The 13545-nt window shown below is 38.8% G+C and overlaps 1 non-coding gene across 1 annotated transcript; it reads right to left on the minus strand.

Moving 5' to 3' along the window:
• Positions 1 to 1223: 1223 nt before the first annotated feature.
• On the minus strand, positions 1224 to 1295 carry TRNAC-ACA (transfer RNA cysteine (anticodon ACA)). The gene has a single exon. It is a non-coding gene; the product is annotated as a tRNA-Cys (tRNA).
• Positions 1296 to 13545: the final 12250 nt, after the last annotated feature.

Below are 13545 nucleotides of genomic sequence, written 5' to 3' on the forward strand. Positions count from 1 at the left end.
ATATAAAGTTAAGCAGGACAGCTCTACAATCAGACTGTGGAGGTACTGCATTGTGTGTGTGTGTGTGTATGAATGTGAAGGTCATTCAGTCATGTCTGACTCTTTGAGACCCCATGGACTATACAGTCCATGGAATTCTCCAGGCCAGAATAATGGAGTGGATAGTCGTTTCTGTCTCAAGGGGGTTCTCCCAACCCAGGTCTCCTCCATTGCACGCAGATTCTTTACCAGCTGAGCCACCAGGGAAACCCTATATGTATATATATAATCTCAGGAATATTATTTAACCTCCAGGTTCCCTGCCTTTCTCATCTGGGCAATAGGGATAAGAATAAATCTCACTTCATAAAACTCTTGTGAGGACTAAAGGATTTAATAAATGAAAGTCACTGAGAATTATGCCTGAAAGTCCATGGTTAAGGTCTCTATAAAAGATATCTATTCTTTTATATTCCCAGAACAACAGAACAATATCTGGCCAGTTCTTTCTTTTCTTATACTTTATCTTTTTTTAAACTAAATGTTTGAGTTTTGGTTTTGACTTGCCTTCCTCATCTTGCATTTCCCTCATTTTTCTGAGAATCATGAAATGCTATGATACTTTGGAAAAGTTATTTGAGTAAGTTATGAAGACTTGCCCCCTCTTTCCTACTTGAATACAGAAGGCAATCAAAGAGAACATATTGTAGGGGAAAGCAAAAATCACAAGACCAGATCGATGTGACTGAGACTTGAATCTGCATGTGCTCTGAAAATGAGATGCTCCCTTCTAAGCATACGGAATAGAACCTGGTGAAAGCAATGAACATGGAACTATGTCCTCTCTGTCTTTTTAAAATACAGGTTCAGCCAAGGAGAAACAAGAGGTGAAGGTAGTCTCTGAAAGTTAACCCATGCCATGTTAAAGTAGATATTATGTCTCTTCAGCTATTCAAAACATGGTGAGTACAGATATGGTAGTTTGTTAGTCATGAATAGTATGTCTTTCACATCACAGTGTGTTGTTCAGTGCTTTTTAGAGAGCCCAACACGTTACAAGCTCTGTGAATGTTTGCACAATTAATGATGTGTATTATTAAGAAAGAAAGTGAAAGTGAAGTTGCTCAGTCATGTCTGACTCTTTGCGACCCCATGGACTGTAACAGCCTACCATGCTTCTCCATCCATGGGATTTTCCAGGCAAGAGTACTGGAGTGGGTTGCCATTTCCTTCTCCAGAGGATTTTCCCAACCCAGGGATCGAACCTGGGTCTCCTGCATTGTAGGCAGACGCTTTACCATCTGAGCCACCAGGGAAGCATTATTAAGAACATGGCTGTAAATATTTTGACCTACCTACAACATTGTGAAAAACCTTTGTACCTGGTACACTTGTTGCCTGTGGTATCAAAAGTACCATCCAATATCCAGCCCTACTTCTTACTGTATATGGTTTTAATACACCATTTATTTTACTTCTCTCTCAGTTGATTTATCTTCTCTCTAGTCCTTCAACAATTCAGGCTTTGGGTAGAAACTAGTAAGCCACAACAGCAGGAGTAATCCTCCCACACTATAGGCTCATATAATACAATGAAGTTAGTAGTTCAAATATTCTTTGTCTTTTTTTAACTATATGTATTAGTTTTTCATAGCTGTGTAGCAAATTACCTCAAAACATAGTGTCCTAAAGCAAATACAGATTTCTATATTACCAGGATTTGGGAATCAGCTTAACTAGGCTGATCTAACTATAGTCTCTCATGAATTGAAATTACAATGCCAGTGGGGTTGTGATCATCTGAAGGCCTGACTGAGGATGGAGGGTCTGCTTCTAAGATGGCTGTTAAATTGGTGCTGGCCATTGGGCAGGAGGCCCCAGTTCATTGCAACAGTGACCTCTTATTCTTTTTTTTAAATTATTTTTTAATGAAGGATAATTGCTTTGCAGAATTTTTTTTGTTTGTTTTCTGTCAAACCTCAACATGAATCAGCCATAGGTATACATATATCCCCTTCCTTTTGAATCTCCCTCCCATCTCCCTCCCCATCTCACCCCTCTAGGTTGATACAGAGCCCCTGTTTGAGTTTCCTGAGCCATATAGCAAATTCCTGTTGGCTATCTCTTCTACACTATGGTAATGTAAGTTTCCACGTTACTCTTTCCATACATCTCACCCTCTCCTCCCCTCTCTCCATATTTATAAGTCTATTCTCTATGTATGTTTCTACACTGTTGCCCTGTAAATAAATCTTCAGTACCATTTTTCTAGATTCCATATACATGTGCTAGAATACAGTATTTATCTTTCTCTTTCTGACTCACTTTACTCTGTATAATAGGTTCTAGGTCCATCCACCTCGTTAGAACTGACTCAAATATGTTCCTTTTTATGGCTGAGTAATATTCCATTGTGTATATGTACCACAACTTCTTTATCCATTCATCTGTTGATGGACATATAGGTTGCTTCCATGTTCTAGCTATTGTAAATAGTGCTGAAATGAAAAATGAGATACATGTGTCTCTTTCAATTTTTGTTTCCTCAGGGTATATGCCTAGGAGTGGGATTGTTGAGTCATATGGTGGTTTTATTCCTAGTTTTTTAAGGATCTCCATACCATCTTCCATTGTGGCGGTATCAATTTACATTCCCACCAACAGTGCAAGAGTGTTCCCTTCTCTCCACACCTTCTCCAGCATTTATTGCTTGTAGACTTTTTGATGACGGCCATTCTGAACAGTGTGAGGTGATATCTCATTGTAGTTTTGATTTGCATTTCTCTAGTAGCCTCCCAGGCACCTCCATCCATGGGATTTTCCAGGCAAGAGTACTGGAGTGGGTTGCCATTTCCTTCTCCAAGGGATCTTCCTGACTCAGGGATTGAACCTGGATCTCCAGCATTGCAGGCAGATGCTTTACCCTCTAAGCCACCTGGGAAGCAATAATGAACAATGTTGAGTATCTTTTCATGTGTTTGTTAGCCATCTGTATGTCTTCTTTGGAGAAATGTCTGTTTAGGTCTTTTTGCCACTTTTTGACTGGGTCGTTTGTTTTTCTGGTATTGAGTTGCATTGAGCTGCTTGTATATTTTGGAAATTAATCCTTTGTCAGTTGTTTCATTTGCTATTATTTTACCTATTGTGAGGGTTGTCTTTTCACCTTGCTTATAGTTTCCTTTGCTGTGCAAAAGCTTTTAAGTTTAATCAGGTCCTGCTTGTTTACTTTTGCTTTTATTGCCATTACTCATGGAGGATCTTGCTTTGATTAATGTCATTGAGTGTTCTGCCTGTTTTCCTCTGAGAGTTTTATAGTTTCTGGTCTTACATTTAAGTCTTTAATCCATTTTGAGTTTATCTTTGTGTGTGGTGTTAGGAAGTATTCTAATGTCATTCTTTGACATGGAGCTGCCCAGTTTTCCTAGCACCATTTATTGAAGAGGATGTCTTTGCCACATTGTATATTCTTGCCTCCTTTGTCAAAAATAAGGTACCCATAGGTGCATGGGTTTATTTATGGGCATTCTATCTTGCTCCATTGGTTTATATTGCTGTTTTTGTGCCAGTACCGTACTGTCTCAATGACTGTAGCTTTGTAGTATAACCGAAGTCAGGAAGCTTGATTCCTCCAGCTCCGTTCTTCTTTCTCAAGACTGCTTTGGTTATTCAGGGTCTTTTGTTTTTCCATATGAATTTTGAAAATTTTTGTTCTAGTTCTGTGAAAAATGCCACTGGTATTTTGATAGGTATAGCACTGAATCTGTAGATTGCTTTTGGTAGTATAGTCATTTTTACAATATTAATTCTTCCTACCCAGAAACCTGGAATATCTGTTTATGTCATCTTTGATTTTTTTCATTAGTGTCTTATAATTTTCTGTGTAGAGTTCTTTTGTCCCCTTAGGTAAGTATATTCCTATATATTTAATTCTTTTTGTTGCAATGGTGAATGGGATTGATTCCTTAATTTCTCTTTCTGATTTTTCATTGTTAGTATATAGAAATGCAAGTGATTTCTGTGTATTGATTTTATATCCTGCAATTTTGCTAAATTCACTGATTAGCTCAAGTAATTTTCTGATACTATCTTTAGGGTTTTCTATGTACAGTATCATGTCATCTGCAAACAGTGTGAGTTTTACTTCTTTTCTGATCTGGATTCCTTTTATTTCTTTTTCTTCTCTGACTGCTGTAGCTAGGACTTCCAGAACTATGTTGAATAATAGTGGCAAAAGTGGACACCATTGTCTTGTTCCTGATCTTAGGGGGAATGCTTTCCATTTTTCACCACTGAGAATAATGTTTGCTGGAGGCTTATCATATATGGCCTTTACTATGTTGAGGTGGGTTCCTTCTATGCCCATTTTTTGAAGAGTTTTCATCATAAATAGGTGCTGAATTTTATCAAAGCCTTTTTCTGCATCTATTGAAATGATCACATGGATTTTATCTTTCAATTTGCTAATATGGTGTATCACATTGATTGACTTTTGTATATTGAAGAATCCTGGCATCCCTGGAATAAACCCAAATTGATTGTGGTGTATGAGATTTTTGATATATTGCTGAATTCTGTTTGCTAAAATTTTGTTGAGGATCTTTGCATCTATGTTCATCAGTGATATTGGCCTGAAGTTTACTTTTTTGTGTGTTGTCTTTGTCTGGTTTTGGTATCAGGGTATTGGTGGCCTCATAAAATGAGTTTGGAAGTTTTCTTCCTCTGTAATTTTTTGAAAGAGTTTTAGAAGGATAGGCATTCACTCTTCTCTAAATGTTTGATAGAATTCTCCCGTGAAGCCATCTGGTCCTGGGCTTTTGTTTTTTGGGAGATTTTTGATCACAGCTTCAATTTTAGTGCTTGTAATTGGGTTGCTCATAATTTCTATTTCTTCCTGGTTCAGTCTTGGAAGATTGAACTTTTCAAAGAATCTGTACATTTCTTCCAGGTTATCTATTTTATTGCCATATCAGTCCAGTTCAGTTGCTCAGTCGTGTCTGACTCTTTGCGACCCCATGAATCAAATCGCAGCACACCAGGCCTCCCTGTCCTTCACCAACTCCCGGAGCTCACTCAGACTCACGTCTATTGAGTCAGTGATGCCATCCAGCCATCTCATCCTCTATCGTCCCCTTCTCCTCCTGGCCCCAATCCCTCCCAGCATCAAAGTCTTTTCCAATGAGTCAACTCTTCACATGAGGTGGCCAAAGTACTGGAGGTTCAGCTTTAGCATCATTCCTTCCAAAGAAATTCCAGGGCTGATCTTCAGTATGGACTGGTTGGATCCCCTTGCAGTTCAAGGGACTCTCAAGAGTCTTCTCCAACACCACAGTTCAAAAGCATCAATTCTTCGGCGCTCAGCCTTCTTCACAGTCCAACTCTCACATCCATACATGACCACAGGACAAACCATAGCCTTCACTAGATGGACCTTACCTGGCAAAGTAATGTCTCTGCTTTTGAATATGCTATCTAGGTTGGTCATAACTTTCCTTCCAAGGAGTAAGCATCTTTTAATTTCATGGCTGCAGTCACCATCTGCAGTGATTTTGGAGCCCCCCAAAATAAAGTCTGACACTGTTTCCACTGTTTCCCCATCTCTCCCATGAAGTGATGGGACCAGATGCCATGATCTTCGTTTTCTGAATGTTGAGATTTAAGCCAACTTTTTCACTATCCTCTTTCACTTTCATCAAGAGGCTTTTTAGTTCCTCTTCACCTTCTGCCATAAGGGTGGTGTCATCTGCACATCTGATGTTATTGATATTTCTCCTGTCAATCTTGATTCCAGCTTGTGTTTCTTCCAGTGCAGCATTTCTCACGATGTACTCTGCATATAAGTTAAATAAGCAGGGTGACAATATACAGCCTTGAGGTACTCCTATTCCTATTTGGAACCAGTCTGTTTTTCCATGTCCAGTTCTAACTGTTGCTTCCTGACCTGCATACAGATTTCTCAAGAGGCAGGTCAGGTGGTCTGGTATTCTCATCTCTCTCAGAATCTTCCAGTTTATTGTGATCCACACAGTCAAAGGCTTTGGCACAGTCAATAATTTCTTATAACCCTTTGTATTTCTGCATTATTTGTTGCAACCTCTCCTTTTTCATTTCTAATTTCATTGATTTGATTCTTCTCTCTTTTTTTCTTGATGAGTCTGGCTAAGGGTCTGCCAATTTTGTTTCTTGTCAAAGAAACAGGTTTTCATTTTATTAATCTTTACTATTCTTTCTTTCTTTTTTATTTTTTTCTGTTTGGATCTTTATGATTTCCTTCCTTCTACTAATTTTGGGGTTTTCTATTTCTTCTTTTTCCAGTTGCTTTAGGTGTAAAGTTAGGTTGTCTGTCTGATTTTTTGTTGTTGTTTCTTGAGGGAGGATTGTATAGCTATAAACTTCCCTCAACCACTTATTCTTAATTATACCTGGAACTTAATGCTCAGGGCTTAAATCCCTACTCACACCAATTCCACTCCTGACAATCAGATTTTATACTTATGTACTTCTCTCTTCCTCTAAGATACTTCATAAATGAATGGAAATCATAAAATGCAAAAAGACTCTTATAAGAGCACTGGAGAAGGAAATGGCAACCCACTCCAGTATTCTTGCCTGCAGAATCCCATGGGCAGAGGAGCCTAGCGGGCTGCAGTCCATGGTTTCACATGACTGAGCATGTGTGCATGAGGGTGGAGGATAACAGGTTAGTATTAATAAACTGGTAGAACTAAAAAAAAAAAAAAGACTATAAGATATTGGGATAAAATAAATACATTAAGGTCTTATGAATTGAGGAAGGCTTTCTTATCTCTCCTTGCTATTCTTTGCAACTCTGCATTCAAATGTGTTTATCTTTCCTTTTTTAAGAAAGCATTACTATGAACAAAGCTAGTAGAGGTGATGGAATTCCAGTTGGACTATTTCAAATTCTCAAAATGATGCTGTGAAAGTGCTGCATTCAATATGCCAGCAAATTTGGAAAACTCAGCAGTGGCCATAGGACTGGAAAAGGTCAGTTTTCATTCCAATCTCAAAGAAAGACAATGCCAAAGAATGCTCAAACTACCACACAATTGCACTCATCTCACACGCTAATAAAGTAATGCTCAAAATTCTCCAAGTCAGGCTTCAACAATAAGTGAACCATGAACTTCCAAATGTTCAAGCTGGTTTTAGAGAAGGCGGAGGAACCAGAGATCAAATTGCCAACATCCACTGGATCATGGAAAAAGAAAGAGAGTTCCAGAAAAACATCTATTTCTGCTTTATTGACTATGCCAAAGCCTTTGACTGTGTGGATCACAATAAACTGTGGAAAATTCTTCAAGAGATGGAAATACCAGACCACCTGACCTGCTCTTGAGAAATCTGTATGCAGGTCAGGAAGGAATAGTTAGAACTGGACGTGGAACAACGGACTGATTCCAAATAGGAAAAGGACTATGTCAAGGCTGTATATTGTCACCCTGCTCATTTAACTTATATGCAGAGTACAACATGAGAAAGCCCACCCCCGTGGGCTGGATGAAGCACAAGCTGGAATCAAGATTGCCAGGAGAAATATCACTAACCTCAGATATGCAGATGACACCATCCTTGTGGCACAAAGAAAAGAACTAGAGAGCTTCTTGATGAAAGTGAAAGAGGAGCATGAAAAAGTTGGCTTAAAACTCAACAACATTCAGAAAACAAAGATCATGGCATCCGATCCGATCACTTCATGGCAAATAGATGGAGGAACAGTGGAAACAGTGGCAGACTTTATTTTCTTTGGCTCCAAAATCACTGCAGATGGTGACTTCAGCCATGAAATTAAAAGATGCTTGCTCCCTGGAAGAAAAGAAGTTATGACCAAGCTAGACAGCGTATTAAAAAGCAGAGATATTACTTTGCCAACAAAGATCTGTCTAGTCAAGGCTATGGTTTTTCCAGTAGTCATGTATGGATGTGAGAATTGGACTATAAGGAAAGCTGAGTGCTGAAGAATTGATGCTTTTGAACTGGGGTGTTGGAGAAGACTCTTGAGAGTCCCTTGGCCTGCAAGGAGATCCAATCAGTCCATTCTAAAGTAAATCAGTCCTGAATGTTCATTGGAAGGACTGATGCTGAAGCTGAAACTCCATTACTTTGGCCACTTGGTGCAAAGAGCTGACTCATTTGAAAAGATCCTGATGCTAGGAAAGATTGAAGGCAGGAAGAGAAGGGGATGACAGAGGGTGAGATGGTTGGATGACCTGACCAACTCAATGGAAATGAGTTTGAATAAACTGGGAGTTGGTGATGGACAGGGAGGCCTGGTGTGCTGGATTCCACGGAGTCCCCAAGAGTCAGACATGCCTGAGCAACTGAACTGAAGGTCCTATAGGCACTTAATGCATACAAATCACCATTCCTGAGGGGAAACATTACGATTCTCGAAAAAAAAAAAAAAAAGAAAAGGAGAAAAAAAACACATCCTACTTGTGGAATAGAATTTACAAATGCCCTACACTATAATCTTATTTTTGGTTGAGTTTTCAGTTTCCTACACTGTGTTGTAAGCCTTTGCTAGCAGTGGTTAAGATAGTATTCTGCATTTGTAATAAACAGCGATGGCTCCATTAAATTGTAGATTTTATTAATTTAATCAGTAAATATTTATTAAGAAGCTGCAACAAATGTCTTCATTATAGAGACAAAAAAACAAAAAACAAAACCAGAATCCTGCCCTGGTAGAACCTACCTTCTGGCAAGAGTACAGTGGTCATGAGAGTGAAGATAAGAAATCACTAAATCATTATTGTTTTTAATTAATGCGTTCAGTTCAGTTCAGTCGCTCAGTCATGTCTGACTCTTTGCGACCCCATGAATTGCAGCATGCCAGGCCTCCCTGTCCATCACCAACTCCCGGAGTTCACTCAGACTCACGTTCATCGAGTCCATGATGCCATCCAGCCATCTCATCCTCTGTCGTCCCCTTCTCCTCCTGGCCCCAATCCCTCCCAGCATCAGAGTCTTTTCCAATGAGTCAACTCTTCGCGTGACATGGCCAAAGTACTGGAGTTTCAACTTTAGCATCATTCCTTCCAAAGAAATCCCAGGGCCGATCTCCTTCAGAATGGACTGGTTGGATCTCCTTGCAGTCCAAGGGACTCTCAAGAGTCTTCTCCAACACCACACTCCAAAAGCATCAATTCTTCGGTGCTCAGCCTTCTTCACAGTCCAACTCTCACATCCATACATGACCACTGGAAAAACCATAGCCTTGACTAGACGGACCTTAGTTGGCAAAGTAATGTCTCTGCTTTTGAATATGCTATCTAGGTTGGTCATAACTTTTCTTCCAAGGAGTACGCATCTTTTAATTTCAAAATTAATGGGTTGCAATGTGATAAGTATTATGGAAGAAATAAATGTAGAGCTGGGGTAATATGAATCAGAAAAACAAGAGAGAAGGAGTTTGCAATTTTAAATAAGATGGTGTGAAGATAAGCCTCACAGAGAAGTGACACATGAGAAAACTTTTCATGGAGTTGTATGAGCCAAGCAGGTTGGAGAGGAGGAAGGATATAACATCCACATAGAGCTATTACCTAGTGTGAAGACCTAAAAATACAGTGTGACTGAAATGTTAGAGTGACATAAGAAAGATCAATGTAGCTGCACCAAAGTTAGGAATAGGAAGAAATAAGATCAGGGAGGTAATCTAGGGGAAGACTACAGGCTTGATAGGCCATTAGTACAAACTTGACTTTGTCTATAAGGAAAGTGAGTCATTGCTGAATTTTGATTAGACAAATGTTTGACTCCTTTCTTATCTAAGGATACTCCTAGCATTTGGCACCAATATGGTAGAAAAGGGATCATGTTTACCTTCCACTGCCCCCAAAATCTAGATAATCGTATTATTCAAATCATCATAATACATAAAACAAAAAACTTTACAACACTAGACACAATACAATGACAAATAGTGATTACTGAAAAATGGAAAACAAATCAGATGAGCCCTGCTACTGCACTAGTTCAGCGAATTGACAAACTTGGACCAAGCATCAGTGAGCTATGGCAAAAATTCAGGAGACCCAATGTATCTGTGAAGCGTTCCACTAAAATGGAAAAGGGATATGGAAGACAAGAAAACAAAAAAGCCTACAGTTTCCAAATTTGATAAAATGCAGAATGCAATGAATCCAAGAAGCACAGTAAAACCCAAGAGAGAAATGTTATAAAATGTTATATTGACACATAGTTTTCAAGTTTCTGGAAGCCAACGAAAATTAAAAAATTGTAAACATCCAGATATAATTAGGCACAGAGAGAAAAAGATAAAGATAACAATTGATTAGCCAATTTCTCACTAGAAAAAAATTCAAATGAGGATACAGTAGAACATATTTTAATCTTGAAATAAAGAAAAATAAACTAAAATTCTATACCCAGTTGAAATATTAATATAATTCCTAAAGGTGAGCAATATAAAGACTTTTTCAGATAAATATAAGTATTCATTACTGGCAGACCTATATTACAAACGTTTTTTAAAAAGTCATTCACATAGAAGGAAAATATCAGATGAAGGCAAAATCTATGAACAGGAATGAGGACCATTGAAATGATAACTACATGTAAAAACATTTAAGGAGAAGATATCAACTTTATACAAACTCTTTCAGATATCTAAACAAAGTGACATTTTCCCAATTCATTTGAAATTACACTGATACTAAAACAAAACAAATTCATTACAAGAACATTGGATCCAATCATCTATAAAAGATGAATGCATAATGATCAATTGAAATGCAAAGATGAGTTGTGCTTTGGAAATTAATAGTGTAATCCATCATTTTAATTCATTAATAATTAAAATAATAATAAATGAATATCTTAATAGATACATAAAAAAGTTGACAAAATCCAACATTAATCTCTAGAAAAAAAACAAAAAGCCTCTCAGAAAATTAGGAATAGAAATGAACTTCTTAAAACGTTATCATAAAGGTAATTTGTAAGTGACATTATTCTTAAAACTAAATTATTTTACTTTTTAGGGTATTTTAAAAATTATTAAATAACTTAAATTGCATTCATCTCAATTGCACTCATCTCACACGCTAGTAAAGAAATGCTTAAAATTCTCCAAGTCAGGCTTCAGAAATACGTGAATGGTGAACTTCCAGATGTTTAAGCTGGTTTTAGAAAAGGCAGAGGAACCAGAGATCAAATTGACAACATCTGATAGATCATTGATAAAACAAGAGAGTTCCAGAAAAACATCTATTTCTGCTTTATTGACTATGCCAAAGCCTTTGACTATGTGGATCACAGTAAACTGTGGAAAATTCTGAGAGATGGGAATACCAGACCACCTGCCCTGCCTCTTGAGAGAGCTGTGTGCAGGTCAGGAAGCAAGTTAGAACTGGACATGGAACAACAGAATGGTTCCAAATAGGAAAAGGAGTATGTCAAGGCTGTATGTTGTCACCCTGCTTATTTAACTTTTATGCAGAGTACGTCATGAGAAATGCTGGGCTGGAAAAGCGCAAGCTGGGATCAAGATTTCTGGGAGAAATATCAATAACCTCAGATATGCAGATGACACCACGCTTATGGCAGAAAGTGAAGAGGAACTAAAAAGCCTCTTGGTGAAAGTGACAGAGCAAGTGAAAAAGTTGACTTAAAGCTCAACATTCAGAAAACGAAGATCATGGCATCCAGTCCCATCACTTCATGGCAAATAGATGGGGAAATGGTGGAAACAGTGGCTGACTTTATTTTTCTGGGCTCCAAAATCACTGCAGATGGTGATTGCAGCCATGAAATTAAAAGATGCTTACTCCTTGGAAGGAAAGTTATGACCTACCTGGACAGCATATTGAAAAGCAGAGACATTACTTTGTAACAAAGGTCTGTCTAGTCAGGGCTATGGTTTGTCCTGTGGTCATGTATGGATGTGAGTGTTGGACTATAAAGAAAGCTGAGCAGAAAAGAATTGATGCTTTTGAACTGTGGTGCTGGAGAAGACTCTTGAGAGTCCCTTAAACTGCAAGGAGATCCAACCAGTCCATCATAAAGGAAATCAGTCCTGGGTGTTCACTGGAAGGACTGATGCTGAAGCTGAAACTCCAATAATTTGGCCATGTGATGCGAAGCGCTGACTCATTTGAAAAGACCCTTATGCTGGGAAAGATGGAGGCAGGAGGAGAAGGGGATGATAGTGGATAAGATGGTTGGATGGCATCATTGTCTCAATGGACATGGGTTTAGGTGGGCTCCAGGAGTTAGCGATGGACAGGGAGGCCTGGAGTGCTGTGGTTCATGGGGTCTCAAAGAGTCAGACCTGACTGAGAGACTGAATTGAATACTTAAATTACTTAGTTTGTAAAAATAACAATTTCATTATCTTCCTCTAATTGCCATGAGAAATATGAATAAGTTCAGATATGCAGGTGACACCACCCTTATGACAGAAAGTAAAGAGGAGCTACAGAGCCTCTTAATGAAGGTGAGAGAGGAGAGTGAAAAAGCTGGCTTAAAACTCAACATTCAAAAAACGAAGACCATGGCATCCAGTGCCACTATTTCAGGGCAAATAGATGGGGAAACAATGGAAACAGTGACAGGCTTTATTTTCTTGGAATCCAAAATCACTGCAGATGGGTACTGCAGCCACAAAATTAAAAGACACTTGCTCCTTGGAAGAAAAGCCATGAAAAACCTAGACAGCATATTAGAAAGCAGAGACATTACTTTGCCAACAAAGGTCCATCTATTCAAGGTTATGGTTTTTCCACTAGTCATGTATGGATGTGAGAGTTGGACTATTAAGAAAGCTGCAGGCTGAAGAATTGATGCTTCTAAACTGTGGTGTTGGAGAACTGTGGTGACTCTTGAGAGTCACTTGGACCTCAAGGAAATCAAACCAATCAATCCTAAAGGAAATCAACTCTGAATATTCATTGGAAGAACTGATACTGAAGTTGAAACTCCAATACTTTGGTCACCTGATGCAGAGAGCTGACTCATTAGAAAAGACCCTGATGCTGGGATAGATTGAAGGCAGGAGGAGAAGGGGATGACAGCGGATGAGATGTTTGGAGATCAACACTGACTCAATGGACCTGAGTTTGAGCAAGCCCCAGGAGATGATGAAGGACAGGGAAGCCTGGTGTGGTGCAGTCCATGGGGTCGGAAAGAGTCAGACATGACTGAGCAACTGAACAACAACAACAACAAAATCAGGAACAAGATAAAAATGTTATCCATTCTATTCAACATTGATCTCGAGTTTCTACTCAGTGCAGTAAATAAAAAAGATTGAGAATGGAAAGTGTTAATATTAAATTAATAAGAATTTAAACTCCTGCACTTCCCTGGTGGCTCAGTGGTAAAGAATCCACCTGCCAGTGCAGGAGACATGTGCTTGATCCCTGGTCTGGGAAGATCCCACATGCTGTGGAGCAACTAAGCTTGTGTACCACAACTATTGAACCTGTGCTCTGAAGCCCGGGAACTGCAGCTACTAAGCTTGTGTGCCCTAGAGCCCATGCTCTGCAACAAGAGCTGCCACCACAATGAGAAGCCTGCACG

Source organism: Budorcas taxicolor, chromosome 18 (assembly GCF_023091745.1).
Source record: "Budorcas taxicolor isolate Tak-1 chromosome 18, Takin1.1, whole genome shotgun sequence".
Classification (NCBI taxonomy): domain Eukaryota; kingdom Metazoa; phylum Chordata; class Mammalia; order Artiodactyla; family Bovidae; genus Budorcas; species Budorcas taxicolor.